General features: G+C 40.0%; 1 protein-coding gene across 5 annotated transcripts in view; it reads right to left on the reverse strand.

Moving 5' to 3' along the window:
• Positions 1–16374, reverse strand: part of LOC127639989 (EGF-like repeat and discoidin I-like domain-containing protein 3) — a 325228-nt gene that overhangs the window by 151059 nt on the left and 157795 nt on the right. The gene's annotated exons all lie outside the window — the stretch shown is intronic.

Genomic DNA, 16374 nt, shown 5'->3' on the forward strand with positions numbered 1-16374 from the left:
TATCAGCGGGGAGTGACAATGGGAGCTGTATCTCGCCCGAAAAGTCATCTCGACAGGCAGCGTCCAACCGGGTTGGGACGCGGTCTCGCGAGAGCTCTCCGGTTTTCGGCCTATGGTCAGTTCAGGAAAAGCTCCTTCACATAAATTGTCTGGAAATGATAGCGGTCGATGCTGGCGCTGCGTCTTTCTCCCGGTCATTCAGGGTCACCGCGTCCTGGTCGTTCGGACAACAGATCTGTGGTATCCTACCTAAACCGTCAGGGCGATTGTCAGATCCAGGAACCTCTTCCATCTGGCGAAACGCATACTGAGTTGGTCCCAGTGCCACCTGCGCTTCGCTGAGGCGGCGCGCGTGCCAGAGCCACCTGAGCGGCGGCCCGGACAGACTGTCCAGAGACAATATTCCCCCAGGGGAATGGTCCCTGCAGCTCAAACAGTCCAGGCGTTATGGCACCTATTCGGCAGAGCGGAGATGAGACCTCTTTGCGTCCAAAGAGAACTCTCACTGCCCAATATTTTTCTCAGCGAGGGCAGCTGGCCCAGGACTGGCCCAGGCGCCCGCTTACGCCTTCCCTCCCGTCTGCGCTATTGCCACAGGTAATGCAGAGGATCAGGAAGCAGCGTCACTCGGTGCTCCTCATAGCCCACGTTGGGAGAATCAGACATGGTTCCGGAGCTTACGCAGCTGTCACTGACAGCGCCGTGGCCCATCCAGTGAGCAGATTTCCTCTCTCAAGCTCGCGGCACAATCTGGCATCCCCACCCAGAGCTGGAGCTGCATGCGTGGGTGATCAGCGACTACCAGTCGCTCTGCCAGAAGGAGTAATAAACACCATCATACATGCTAGAGCCCCTTCCGCGAGAAGACTCTATCGTCAAAATGGTCTGTGTTCTCAAAATGGTGCACCGACCGAGACCTGGACCCGCGGACATGTGGGGTGTAAGTCAGCTGCTTTCGTATTTCTACAAGAGCTGCTGGATAAGGGCAGATCCCCATCCACGCTCAAAGTGTATGTGGCGGCCGTTGCGGCGTTAAGCTGAACCCTGCACGGCCAGTCATGGGGTAAAAGCGAGCTGGTCATCCGGCTTCCTCAGGGGAGCTAGAAGGATGAACCCCAGCGCCCCCATCGGTTCCTATCTGGGATCTTTCTATAGTTCTCGAAACTATGAAAGCCCCCCTTCGAACCACTTCAATCCGTGGATTTGAAATACCTTTCACTCAAAACCGTTTTTCTGACTGCCCTGTCATCAGTCAAGCGTGTGGGGAGACCTTCGCAGCTGTCTGTCAGCTGCGTGTCTTGAGTTTGGACCAAGTGACTCCAAGGTCATTTTAAAGCCTAGACACGGCTATGTTCCCAAGGTGATCGGTACTCCTTTCCAGAGCACAGGTCATTTCCCTATCGGGCTGCCAGCTTCCGTTAGCGAGCGGCGCCAATCTCCTTTGCCCGGTCAGAGCACTGAGATTGTATACTGCGCGCTCCGCCGCTTTCAGACGCTCTGAGCAGCTTTTCGTTTTAGATTCGAGGCGCACCAAAGGTCTCGCCGCCTCGAAACAGACACTATCTAGATGGATAGTGGGCGCTATTGCTGCTGCATGCAGCGTCAAAAGACCTGCCATGCCCGTTGGGCATTAGGGCTCACTCCACTAGAGGCATGGCATCCTCGTGGGCATGGTCCAGCGGGATTTCCATTCACGACATATGTGTGGCAGCGGGATGGACTTCCCCTCCACCTTTGTCAGATTTTACAATATGGAAGTGCCCGCTCTGCAGAGCAAAACTACTAGCGGTTTAATGCGCTACAGCTCCCTGGTGAGCTGCACTGATGGGACACATTCCACACAGACCGGCACCGCCGCTCTGTCGTTCCTTCCCACTATGTGCTTATGTATTACACAATCAATGACCGCATTCTTGCCGGCCAAATATTATTTCCCCACTCATAAGGGCTCCACGGGTCCCCCTTAATTCCCTGGGGCTCATACAGTGGATGCTTGGCGGCGTTGACAATGGGTTCCGTAGCGTAAGCTAGCTGCATATCTGAGAGAACCTCTCGTAAGAGAACGTATCGGTTACCTAGCGTAACCTCGGTTCTCTCTAGATGAGGAGCAGTATTGCGTAGCCGGCCGTGCTTTCGCGCCACGGCGACTTTTAAGCTTCAGTCAATGAAAACCAGGGTTCCAGCCTACGAACTACGCTTATATGCAATCTAGTCACGCCCATTTTGGCGGGCTTTGTTGCAGTGGCAGCGGGCGCCTCTCATTGGATCGCGAGTTAAGCCCAAGCTCGTCTATAGGCTGCAGCAGTTGCCGCAGAGCAACCTATGAGCTCGCTAGCTAGCCCGCTCAAGGTCTGCAGCTGCCGCACTGCGTTGACAATGGATACAAAAATTAAGGATAATTTTTTGGCTTCAATATCTCAGAAAAGATGAATCTTTCCGTAGCGTAAGCTAGCTTACGCAATACTCGTTCCCTCATCTAGAGAGAACCGAGGTTACGTTAGGTAACCGATACGTTTTTCAGGATAAGTGAGATATATGTGGGTCTTAATGGTGATGCTGATACATTTGATAAAACAAACAATAAAAACATCTCAAATTCTCAGTGGCATATTATAAACACCCATTCCAGCACTGAAGTAGTATATATATATATATATATATATATATAGTTGAAGACAGAAGTTTACATTCCTATTGTTGAATACATTAAGATACATTTTTCAACCACTCCACTTATTTAATATTAGCAAAGTATATTTTTGGAAAGTCGTTTAGGACATCTACTTCTTGCATTACATGAGTAATATTTCCAACAATTGTTTATAGACAAATTGTTTCACTTTTAATTGATTATATTGCAATTCCAGTGGATCAGAAGTTTACATACACTAAGTTAACTATGCCTTTAAGCAGCTTTGAAAATTCCAGAAAACTATCTATATCCACAGTAAAACGAGTCCTATATTGACATAACCTGAGAGGCTGCTCAGCAAGGAACAAGCCACTGCTCCAAAACTGCCATAAAAAGCCAGACTACAGTTTGCAAGTGCACATGGAGACAAAGATCTTACTTTTTGGAGAAATGTCCTTTGGTCTGATGAAACAAATATCAAACTGTTTGGCCATAATCACATCGTTATGTTTGGAGAAAAAAGGGTGAGGATTGCAAGCTGAAGAACACCATCCCAATATGGGGGTGGCTGCATCATGTTGTGGGGGTGCTTTGCTGCAGGAGGGACTGGTGCACTTCACAAAATAGATTGCATCACGAGGAAGGATAATTGTGTGGATAAATTGAAGCAACATCTCAAGACATCAGCCAGGAAGTTAAAGCTCAGTTGCAAATGGGTCTTCCAAATGGACAATGACCTCAACCATTCCTCCAAAGTTGTTGCAAAATGGCTTAAGGACAACAAAGTCAAGCTACTTGAATGGCCATCACAAAGCCCTGACCTCAATCCGATAGAAAATTTGTGGGTAGAACTGAACAAGCATGTGCGAGCAAGGAGGCCTACAATGCTGAGTCCATTACACCAGTTCTGTCTGGAGGAATGGGACAAAATTCCAGCAACTTATTGTGAGAAGCTTGTGGAAGGCTACCTAAAATGTTTGACCCAAGTTAAACAATTTAAAGGCAATGCCACCAAATAATAACAAAGTGTATGTAAACTTCTGACCCACTGGCAATGTGATGAAAGTAATAAACGCTGAAATATTTAATTATCTCTACTATTATTCTGACATTTCACATTCTTAAAATAAAGTAGTGATCCTAACTGACCTAAGACAGGGAATGTTTTCTATGATTAAATGTCAGAAATTGTGAAAAGTTTGAGTTTGAGTTTAAATGTATTTGGTGTATGTAAACTTCTGACTTAAACTGTATACAGGGGTGTATAGTAATGAATTACAAATATTCACATTACTGTAATTAAATAGTTTTCCCCAGGATTTTTACTTTAACACTAGAACTACCACGGCGGTCATTTTGACCGTTTTTAAATTTTGCAATGTAATAACTTTGTTGAAATAAATTCAGGGATTCAGTGGAGTCCCCTTTGGACTGGACTCCAGCAACGATAAGAACTCCTAAGAAGGCATGTAAATGGGTTTGGTCCATCTCCTTCCACCTCTCTCCAAAAACAACGTTCCTTCTAAATTAGTGCATTCCAGAATAATTTTCTGGATTGAATCTGGGATGAAAAGCTCAAAAGAAGACTTGATGTCCTTGGCCCTGGTTGCATCCGTATCACATTGGCAGCAATGCAGGATGGCTAATTTTTTGGGCAAGAAGACCATTCAATTTCAAAATTTTTGGACATCAATATTTTTTAATTTATGAGCTGCTGGAGGACTTGTTCTGGTCCTGGAGTTGGCTGCCGACAGGCTTGTTCAGGAGCTGGCTGCTGACAGGCTTGTCCTGGGACTGGCTGCTGACAGGCTGATCCTGGAGCTGGCTACTGACGGGCTGATCCTGGAGCTGGCTGCTGACGGGCTGGTCCTGTGGCTCGTCTTCGTTTTAGAACTAGCTGATGCTCAATCTCATCCTCTTCTTCAAAGTCACAGTCGGACTCAGATTTTTCAGTAATGTGATCCTCACATTCTGAAACCTCTTACTCTACATCATCAAAAGCTTCTCTCTCTTCCAAAATTTTGTCCATCTTCTCTCTTTGGCAATCTTGTTTAGTTGTGATAAGGAACCACACTGGCAAAGCTATATTTATAGTGTCCCACCCCCAATGTGCAGCTGGGATAGAGTATGAGAAAAAAAAGATTGGCTCCCGCAAGACAGAGGGTAAAATGTGTGGGAATGTGAGAGCAGACAGTGTTGGTGCTTGAATCTTGCAACAATGTTGCAACCTTGTGTGGGAATGGCAGGGGCAGAAACAGAAAACTCACACTTACACTCACACTCTCTCAAACACACACACACACTGTATACACAACAGCAACATTATTAATCTACATTAATTTTGTGTGGGATCCCATAGGAATTATTGTATTTTAAGTATGAATTATTCAACACTATATGACCAAAAGTATATGGGCACACACTTCAAATGAACAAATATGTTTACTTAATTAATTTCAGTGAAGATATATAATAATGCTACTCCATTAAATTGCATTCTAGGGCATTGTGTGCTTCCAACTTTGTGGCAACAGTTTGGGGAGAGCACTTTTCTGTTCCAGCATGACAATGTCCCTGTGCTCAAAGTGAGGTCGACAAAGAAATTGTTCACTACGTCTTGTGTGGAAGAACTTGACTGGCCTCCTCAAAGCTCAGACCCAACCCCAAACATCCGTCTTGCCTTACTGATGCTCTTGTGCCTGAATGGGAGCAAACCCCTGCAGCCAAATTTCTACATACAGTACAGTGGAAAGCATTTGCAGAAGAGTGGAAGCTGTTATGACAGCAAAGCGGGAATTGATGCATATCATTTTTAAATTAAATGTTCATCCAGCAGTCTGTGTTGGGAACCATCTTACCCCACAGGGGCACCAGAAACTCCACAGGCTGCCCTTCCTCACACATTATACGTTATTCAAGGACCCAGTAGCAGTCCTGAAATACAGATTATCACCTCACAATTGGTATTTTGTTTCAATCCTACTGGTTTACACAAAAAAATGACTTTTCACTTTGTTTCCCATTTGATATCAGCATTTCAATAGTTTATTTTCAGTACACTGTACCACTTTTTGATAGCACATGACACAAAGTGCAACAAATACTTAAATACTTAAACAAGCATCTTGATGCCCTTGTGAATTCAAAATACAAACCCATGTTCTAAGTCAAGTCATTTTTTATTGTATAGCGCTTTTCAAAAGCAGCTTTACAGAAAATCACGCATTAACAAAACATAAAACTGTAATATCTGTCTTAAAATGAGTCTTAAAATGATCATTGTGTAGTTTGATTAAAAATTATTGGTATAAGTTGTGGAACACAAATCTCCATTAGATGATGGCTAACGGAGAAAAATAACCTAGGGAGAAACCAGGTTCACTGTGGGGGCCAGTTCCCCTATGATTAACCAGGATATATATAATGCCAATATTAGTTATTTATGTTCAGTCCTATGGAAGCATATGGGTAGCAATATTCAATTTGACATTTAATATGCAAAATGACAATGCAATATGTAAAATGGTAATGCATTCTGTATTTAAATTTACATTTTACATTACCATTCTAGCAACGTTTGGTGCAAAATGAAAATGAAAATGAAATTACATAATTTACATTTGCCATTTCATACACTCGTTTTAATATGAATTATTGAAATGCTTTATAAGTTGCAAAATTAAAATGAAAATGTATTACAGAAATGATTAGATATGTGTAACGTTCAAGCAAAAACTGTGGCAAAATGATCATTCAAATGTTATTTTTCTTAATTGCATTTACACTCACAGTCAAGACACTTGCGATTGCTTTTTCATTAAATGTCCCTCAATGAATGTAGCAAAATTCAATGTGCACATTGAAAATGCATTCGAGCCGATCACGCCCCTGCCCGCCCCTCCCGCCCTGTCAGTCACTGCATCAAAGGCGGGACTCGGCAACAGGTAAACATAACATGTTATGGCTATGTTACGTGTTTTGAGCTTACAGTCTATGGTTTTGAGCGTTGGAAAAATGGCGGCAGCAGAGCTATCTGGCGTTAAATTCACTAGCAGATGAAGTGGAGCGTGAACAGAGAAACGGTAGTATTTCCGAAGATAATTACGAGTATGTAGGTGATAGAACCAGTACGTTGTTGGAACGTCTGGGGGAATTTTCTGCCTTATCAGGCACTGACACCCGTTTGGCTGCTGACCTCTTAAAGGTGGTGGAAGAACAATTGTATTCGGAGAGGCCTAGGGGAGTGGGGAGACCAGCAGCCGTGGAGATCCCTGGCGAGGCCATAGAGGGGTATCTTATGTATGGGTTAAAAGTTAAAGATATCGCGGCCTTGTATGGAGTTAGTCGATGGACAGTACATCGACGAATGCAGCAGTGTGGACTGAAGTAAACAACAACTTAAATATATTTTAATGATTTTATACGATTTTAGATAACTATTAACAGTTAACGTTACTACATTTAAAAAACAAAACTGCCTTTTTTTTTATTAAAATCCCCATGGCAGAATTCGGGAGTAAACACAGAGATTATGGCCTTGAGGCATTTGTATAAAATCATTAAAATCGTGATCGGCTCGGAATGCATTTTCAATGTGCACATTGAATTTTGCTACATTCATTGCGGGACATTTAATGAAAAAGCAATCGCAAGTGTCTTGACTGTGAGTGTAAATGCAATTAAGAAAAATAACATTTGAATGATCATTTTGCCACAGTTTTTGCTTGAACATGTTACACATATCTAATCATTTCTGTAATACATTTTCATTTTAATTTTGCAACTTATAAAGCGTTTCAATAATTCATATTAAAACGAGTGTATGAAATGGCAAATGTAAATTATGTAATTTCATTTTCATTTTCATTTTGCACCAAACGTTGCTAGAATGGTAATGTAAAATGTAAATTTAAATACAGAATGCATTGCCATTTTACATATTGCATTGTCATTTTGCATATTAAATGTCAAATTGAATATTGCTACCCATATGCTTCCATACAGTCCAGGTCTTGGTTTAAGATTAGTAAACTAAGTATTAAGGACCTTTGTTTTAAAAAATATTTTTTTATAAACTGTAAGATTAAATACTAATGTATTTGAAGTCCATCCAATATTATCTGCAGATGTTCTCATAGATGCATTGTCCTTTGTAAGTTGGCAGATGAAGGCTTATGTTGGCAAGACTATGTATAAATGTGATACAGGCATAGATCAATGAGGTGCATGGATGTTCAACCGGCAGATCATTTCGGTGAGGTTCGGATGGGCCATCATAAATCCAAGGTTCAGGCAGTGGCATATGAAGTATCCAATGTCTTACAGTTGGAGTTGTCATCCGTTCATCCTCTGAAGTCCATCATAAAAGACTGAAATTATGTCTGGCTAGTACCGGCTGCATTTAGTCATCATCACTCAGAGACACATAGCAGAAACGGAGCTGAATCTGGCCAGCTCTGATAACCTCGGGATATGAATCCTGGAATATGAGACATGGAAACAAATAAAATAATATTAGCCTAGATGTCATTCAATTTTATGCAGAGTTATAGATCATGATAGATGTTTCTGGTTCCAACAGAACAAACTAAAGCAGCCTAATTGTGAGTTGATAGATAAATTAGGTGTATGCCTGACTAAATAGATGAGTCTTTAGTCTAGACTTAAATTGAGTGAGTGTGTCTGCATTCCGAACAGTGTTAGGGAGACTATTCCATAGTTTAGGAGAGAAATAGGAAAAGGATGTACCTCATTTTATTGATTTTGATATTCTAGGAACTATTATCAAACCAGAATTATGTGATTGTAATGAAGGAATATAGTGTGTCAGAAGGTCACTTAAGTACCGTGGAGCTACACCATTCAAAGCTTTGTATGTCATTATCAGAATGTTTTAATTGATACAGAATGTAACGGGTAAAATATTTAACAACAATAAAATGGGGCTAATATGATCATATTTCTTAGTTCTGGTCAGCAGTCTGGCAGCTGCATTTTGAACCAATTGAAGTTTTTTTTTTGAACTTCCTGGACATCCTCCCAGTAAATCATTTCTATAATCTAGTTTTGAAGTCATGAACGCATGAATTAGTTTGTTGGCATCAGCAACAGAGAGCATGTGTTGTAACTGAGCAATATTTCTGAGGTGGAAGAATGCTGTTCTACAAACATTGGAAATTTGAGTTTCAAAGTTCTTCACTGTAGAAGACAACATAACAGTACATCCATCGAGAGTAAAATTATACTGTAGCTGCTTATTTTTAAAGTTTTTTGGTCTAATAATTAGTACCTTTGTTTTGTCGGAATTGAGTAGAAGGAAATTTCAGGCTATCCAATCTTTGATTTCATTGATTTCCTAAAACTGATCCTTGTGGCACTCCATGCTTAACTTTTGTTTGATTTGACAATTCCTCATTTACACATACAAAGTGGTAGCAGTCTGATAAATAGGACCTAAACCATGCTAATGCAAGTCCATTAATGCCAACATAATTATTCAGCCTTTTAAAGAGAATGTCATGATCTATTCAGAATCAGAATCAGAATCAGAATCAGCTTTATTGCCAAGTATGCTTACACATACAAGGAATTTGTCTAGGTGACAGGAGCTTCCAGTCAACAACAATACAAACAATACCAAAAACAGCAGCAAGACATAGGTAATTAAAACAAAAAAGAACACAAAATAAATAATTATACATATACGTACATACACTCACCTTCATACATACCAACATACACACCTAGTGCAAATCTAATACAATCTGTTATATAAAGAACAAAAACCTGTATATTATGTACAGAGCAATGTAAGTAATGGCAGAAGTGGATATGTTGGATAATATAAATTTAAATTAAAATTAAACTGTGTATTGCACATAATTATTGCTCAATGGGGCAATTTAATTGTTCATTAGATGGATGGCCTGAGGGAAAAAACTGTTCCTGTGTCTGACGGTTCTGGTGCTCAGTGCTCTGAAGCGCCGGCCAGAAGGCAACAGTTCAAAAAGGTAGTGGGCAGGGTGAGTGGGGTCCAGAGTGATTTTACCAGCCTTTTTCCTCACTCTGGAAGTGTATAGTTCTTGAAGGGGAGGCAGGGGGCAACCAATAATCCTCTCAGCAGACCGAACTGTCCTTTGTAGTCTTCTGATGTCTGATTTTGTAGCTGCACCAAACCAGACAGTTATTGAAGTGCAGAGGACAGACTCAATGACTGATGAGTAGAACTGTTTCAGCAGCACTGGTGGCAGGTTGAACTTCCTCAGCTGGCGAAGGAAGTACAACCTCTGCTGGGCCTTTTTCACAATGGAGTCGATGTGTATCTCCCACTTCAGGTCCTGTGAGATGGTAGTGCCCAGGAACCTGAATGACTCCACTGCTGCCACAGTGCTGTTTAGAATGGTGATATAGAATCACCGTTCTATAATTACCTTTTCTAGTATTTTTTTATTGTTGTAATGGCAGCAATAAGATCTATAAGCAGTAGAAGAGAAATGCAGCCACGATCAGATGATATAAGCAAGTCATCCGTAACACTGATAAGTACAGTCTCTGTACTGTGATGGGGCCTAAATCCTGACTGAAATTGTAAATACATACCATTTCTCTGTAGAAATGAACATAGTTGTGAGGAGATTACCTTTTCTAGTATTTTCTACATAAATGGTAGATTTGAAATTGGTCTCTAATTAGCCAATTCTGCAGGATCAAGCTGTGGCTTCTTAATAGGACCGGCGAGTGAGGAGTTAATACTATTTAGAAGAGGTTCTGAGATTACAGGGAATACCTCTTTTAAGAGGTTAGTTGATATTGGATCTAACATGCATGTAGTGGTTTTAAGTTTTGTTAACTCTTCATGACCTATGACAGCGAAGGTTGTTCATAAGGAAATGTATAAGACACTATCTTCTGAGGTTCTGTGATGGTTGATTGGATAGTTCCAATTTTATTTCTGATTATTTCAGTTTTGTCAGTAAAGAAATTCAAGTCTTTACTATAGTGCTGCGATGGAATATCTGGTTCAGTCGACGCTTTGTTTCTAACCAATTTAGCCACAGTACTGAATAAACTACTAGTATTGTTGTGGTTATTTTCTATGAGTTTGCTCAAATATGCTGATCTGGCAGCTTTTACTGCCTGACTTTAGCAACAGACTTGCGCTCCATTGTTCTAGCTGCTCTCTTGAGATCATGAGTGTTATCATTGTACCATGGTGCGGGGCTTTTTCCTTGAATTTTAATGGGGTGACACCATCAGGAGTGCTAGAAAAGACTGTATATATATTTTCTGTTATTAAATCAAGTTCTTCCAGACTTTTTGGCTTACTGCATATTTGAGATAATCACTGAGTATGTGAGAGAAGATTGTAAATGAAGCTATCTTTACTGGTCGAAAGAATAGTTCTTCTCTCAGTGACATAGCTGATCACAGCAAACAAGAGACAAGTTAATGATCTGAGATGTCACCGCTCTGCGGTACAATTTATATAGTATCAACATCAACTCCATATGACAGAATTAAATCTAGCGTAGGAACATGGCGATGAGCTGGTCCTGTCACATTTTGTCTGACTCCAAGATAGTTAAGAATATCGATAAATGCAAATCCCAATGTGTCATATTCATTATCTATTTGAATGTTGAAGTCACCAACAATTAAAGCTCTATCTACTAAATCTGATAGAAAATGTGCAAATTCAACAAGAAAAATCTGAGTACAGACTATTTACTGTTGCAAGTGCAAAAGACGACAGAGATTTTTTATTTATATCTGAAAGTGTCACAATAAGCATTATTAATCCGAAAGACTTAAACACATATCTTGTCCGCTGAGTAACACCAAAGACTTTACTGTAAATTTTAGTAACAACTCCTCTTCAACCCTTCAGGAGAGGCTCATGTTTATAACAATAACCTGAGGGAGAACATTAATTTAAACTAATCTATTCATCCATTTTAATCCAAGATTCAGTCAAACAGAGTGCATCCAAACTATGATCACAATAATTTCATTTACAATTAGTGTTTTGGTAGAAAGAGATGTAATGTTTAGTAGACCTACCTTTATATGATGTTTATCTTAAAAAAAAATGTCTAAATGATTTATTGAGGGGTTTGTGTTTGGTAGTTTGGGGAATAGACACAGTCTCTATATGATATCTAGGTAATACTGTATCTATGTGTTGTAGTTTATGTGACGTGTGATGTCTCAAGGCAGCTAGCAGACATTTGGATTAACAAGTTTGTCTGCTTCATGACCTGGGTCCCAATTTGTCAAATACTATCACTATTAATTCTCAATTAATTAGAGACGAGAGCAGAACCTTACCTGGAGGGATGGAGTCCATCTCTCTTTTGCCGGTCATGTCTACCCCAAATACTCTTTTAATGTCTATAAATCCTACACTATTCTACGGACACCACTCAGACATCCAGCCGTTCAGTGACACTAATCTACAAAAAAAAAACTACTATAAGCAGGGAGTGGCCAGAGCATATTACAATGCAAGTTCACACACCTCTTTAACATTATCTTTAGTGATTTCCGACTGGGGAACACTTGATGTCAGACACTCGAGCCTTGGAAATGTATTTAACGATGGTGGCTTGAATCTCTATTTCCATGTTCCTTACAATAGAATCACCAATTATTAAGGCTCTATCAACATGATTCTCAGAGGGTGCATCACTGAGAGGAGAGACTCGATTGGAAGCCCTAACAGGAATGGGAGGATGGTGTCGTTTTACCTGAGTGAGTATGCCGCCGAGACGTCACCCACATTCCCTGCTGCGGGAGCTCTACACCCGGAACCAGAGTGTGTGTGTTGCTTGCTGTACTAACTGCATTCGAAACCGTTTCTACTGACTTCTCTTTCTCACTGACCTCCACTAGCATTTGGATGCATTCCACAAACTCATTAACCTTCTCTGTCAGCCTGAATAATTCCTTATATTTAATACATGCAAATGTCTCACTGCTGATGGAAGAAGCTATAGTAAGCATGTGGCATGCAATGCAAGAAGAAATAACACATAACTTACCACAATTGATTGTTGTTGTTGTTTTTGTTGTTGTTATGGTTGTACTTGAGGAGTAAGGGTTTGAGATCGATGTGGTTCCTGATCATTAGATGTTTGAGATTGATGCAATAATCTATGTAAAACACAGTGGAGAAAACAAATGCACACAGTCGAGACAAGATCAGGGCCGGCACTGGCCAAATTGATGCCCTATGCAGAGTTCCAGGTGGGGGGAGGGGGTTTGTATGTTATGAGCGCATAGCGAATGATGAACCAATAAGAATAAGAATAAGCAACACTAAGTAGGCTAACAAGCTAAAAACACTTGTGCAGAGTGCAGCTAAGCACTCTCATCCAAGCATCAAGTGCTTTATTACTATGGATACACAAACAAGCCCTTGTCAGACAAAGTGCCATTGTCAGGAGAATGTCACAATCACAAGGGTTATGCTTTAATTAATTCAAGTGAGAGATTCTTACCTCTCATTAATGATCATTAACTTGACAAACAAAGACCTGAGAGCACACTGCTGACAACGACTAGTGCAAATTATCACTAAGCTACTAACTTGAAAATCAAAAATGGGCACTAATGTGTTCTTTTAAACTTTGCTAATTAGTTGATACCTTAAAGGGGTCATATCATTAAGAATCCAATTTTCCTTGATCTTTTGAGATAAAAAAAAGTTCACTGTTCTATGAACACATACAGTAGCTTTCAAAACACAAACTACAAAAAACAGCTTGTTCTAAAATTATATATATATATATATATATATAATGGTTATTCATGTTTTAAAGATGTAAGATAAATTACAGCTCATTTTCTTTAAAGCTGCTTTGGAACAATGCATTGGGAAAAGCACAAATAAACAAATAAAACAATTATTTGACTTGATTTGTCTTTTATGCTACAATGTTTTTTGATTTGTTTTTCTTTTTTCTACTTTGGCAAAAAATCTCAATGTTCTCTCTTTGCACTGTCAAACAAATAAGTGATAGCCAGTACTGAAGCATTATAACAATCAGAAATAAGCATATTTTTTTCTGATTGAATTAGTGGCCAGCATCATCCAATTACTGTCAACCATATTCAAATAAAATGATATATGATACATTCTGAATCTAAGTACTAATTACCATTGCCCCATGTCTGCCAAACATGTTGAGTTGTGCAAACATCATTTGCAGCCTGAAACTGAACTTCTGAATAAAAGTTTGGAGTGAATGCACTTTGCTGCATGGGACATTTTTAAAATACTCCCTTGCTCCCTAATTATTTAATTACTAACCCTCCAGTGTGCTGTCTGTCTACACTGTCTCAGAACAGTTCAAAATGCATCTTATTTTCATCCTAACTCCATATGCATCCTCTGAAAGCAATATTTTCCAACTTTTGGGTGCACCCATTGATTCTCAATGTGATAATACACAATGGGTATAGGATTTCTAAGGTAAGTGAGGCTCATTGTCCTCACAGAAGGTCATTGTGTTGAACGCTTTTTCGCAATATATCACATACATTTTTAAAATGGCATATCGGCTGAAACTAGTGATGTTACTCTTTTGACACAAGCATCAATGTAAAAATTGAATTTGTTTTCTTAACAGATGTTGTTTTGTTGGCATTTCTTACAAAGACAAATGCTGAGTTCGGATGGGCATACAAATCTGTCTATGGCATAAATAGTAAGATTAGTATAGTAGTATGCCACTCCGAACTTGGCCAAACATCACTGAGATCGGCGGCATGCTGTTTTGTCACAGGACTCTTTTTAACTGTTTTGTGCGTTAAAAGTTGAACCCTTTAATGACAGCCCAGAATTTCCTTAACTGACATCAGTTTGTTTACATGAAATTAAGTGATGCATAGCCAGCCTGATCTCACATAAAAATCAGCAAGTGTGTACTGATTTTTCTTTAGCCGAAATTATTACATTGTATACATTGACCGAATTTGAAAACACTGCCTCCAGAGGCTAAAGCTAAAGAGGCTAAAGTTTTTCAGAGCATATAAACAAGTGTGACATCCATTTATATCCAGGAGAGTTCGCCAGAAGCCAGTTGTAAAAATAGTTTTTTTCAGCTGTGGGTGTAAAACAGTTAAGAGAAATGCTTTTTTTTTTTTTAACTACCCCCAACCAAAACCCAAATATAACCCTAACCATTAGTAAAGACAAATGCAATGTTAGAGACAAAAATGCAACCTCATTACGCTTGTGATTATTTATACAATCATGATTACTTCCTCGTTTGATTGAGGATTGAACTCTGGTCTCCCATGCGAATGATGCAATGTGCTACCAGTCAAGCCATGAGGGAAAGTAATCATCGTTGAACTGTTGGAGAGTTGTTGCATGTCAGAGATTCGGCATACTGTTATAGATCCTAGGGTAAAGGAACTTTCGGAAACAGCATGTCAACTTCCCGTGTGATCATGTTGGCATAGCGTATAGCGAAGACAATACACAATCTACACATAGTGCACAAAAGATACACTATAATATTCTACAATTAGACCTTGCACCTGCAGTGTGCACATAATAACAGAAGCGTATTGCCGAGAGAGACTTAAGATCAGTGAGGGTCAATTAAACGGTTGTTTGCTGTATGAGTGTGTAAGTGTGAGATTGACACGGAGTGTGCGAGTGTGTGTGTGTGTGTGTGTGTGTGTGTGTGAATGAGTGTCCTCGTGTGGGAGAGCAAGAGAGATAGGATTACCTAAGGGGAAGTGTAGCTAATCCACACAGTCGGCGACTCATAGACACTGCGAGGCTCAAGGTCAGGTAAACAAAACTCAGCCATACCTGACACCACACTCCCTCAACAAGACGCCATCAGAGTCAATTAACTCCTGCACTCATCCCAAACACATGTGCACTGTGCTATGAGACACAGAGGAATGCTAAAAAGTTATGATTATAAATACTGTGCCAATACACACACAGATAGCAACATAAATTCTGTATGATTAAAACTTACGTGGTTCCAGATTGCTTTTTCAGCCTTGAGTGTACTGGCTAAATCTATACAGTTCATTGCTCATATGTCACTGATGGCAAATTGGACAAAAAGAAAAAAAGAGTAAACACAAATTTTTACCAAGAGGTTTAAATGTGTTCTTAGGATAAAGGTATTTTTCATGAAAATCAGGTCAGGTCATGTTGTCAAATTTAAATGGGGCAGGTTTTCATGTGGTTATACAAGAATTGTACAAATATAAATGTAATATAATCAATATATATTAAAAAATAAACATACTTAAATATGAATATCTAAACAATTAAATAAAATTTGTTGTAAATTTATATAAAAAAAATACAATATTTGTATTTTTGAATTGTAGAATACGAAGGAACAAGATGTTGTGTCGATTGTAGTGACACAAGGGGTCTCTTCTGAAAGCCTTGCGTATCTTTGAACTTGAGAAAAGGCCAATGTCAAATTGGCAGACAAAATTTGCATGTCCCGCCCCCTGACATATGGGTATAAAGGGGAACGGGCAAGCGTCTGTCAAACAGAATTTCACTGAGGAGCCGAGAATAAGGTTACGGCGCATTGCAGTGTTAGGGATAGTGACGTGGCAAGGGGAATGCAACGTCTCGTATCTTCCGTCGGGGAACGGAGGTTACAACAGTAACCATGATGTTCCTCTTCTGTCACTCATTCGACGTTGTGTCAATTGTTACGTAACTGCCGACTGCGTGATAGAAGCAGTTGGGT

The sequence above is a fragment of the Xyrauchen texanus genome, chromosome 4 (genome assembly GCF_025860055.1).
Source record: "Xyrauchen texanus isolate HMW12.3.18 chromosome 4, RBS_HiC_50CHRs, whole genome shotgun sequence".
In the NCBI taxonomy this organism is placed as follows: Eukaryota; Metazoa; Chordata; class Actinopteri; order Cypriniformes; family Catostomidae; genus Xyrauchen; species Xyrauchen texanus.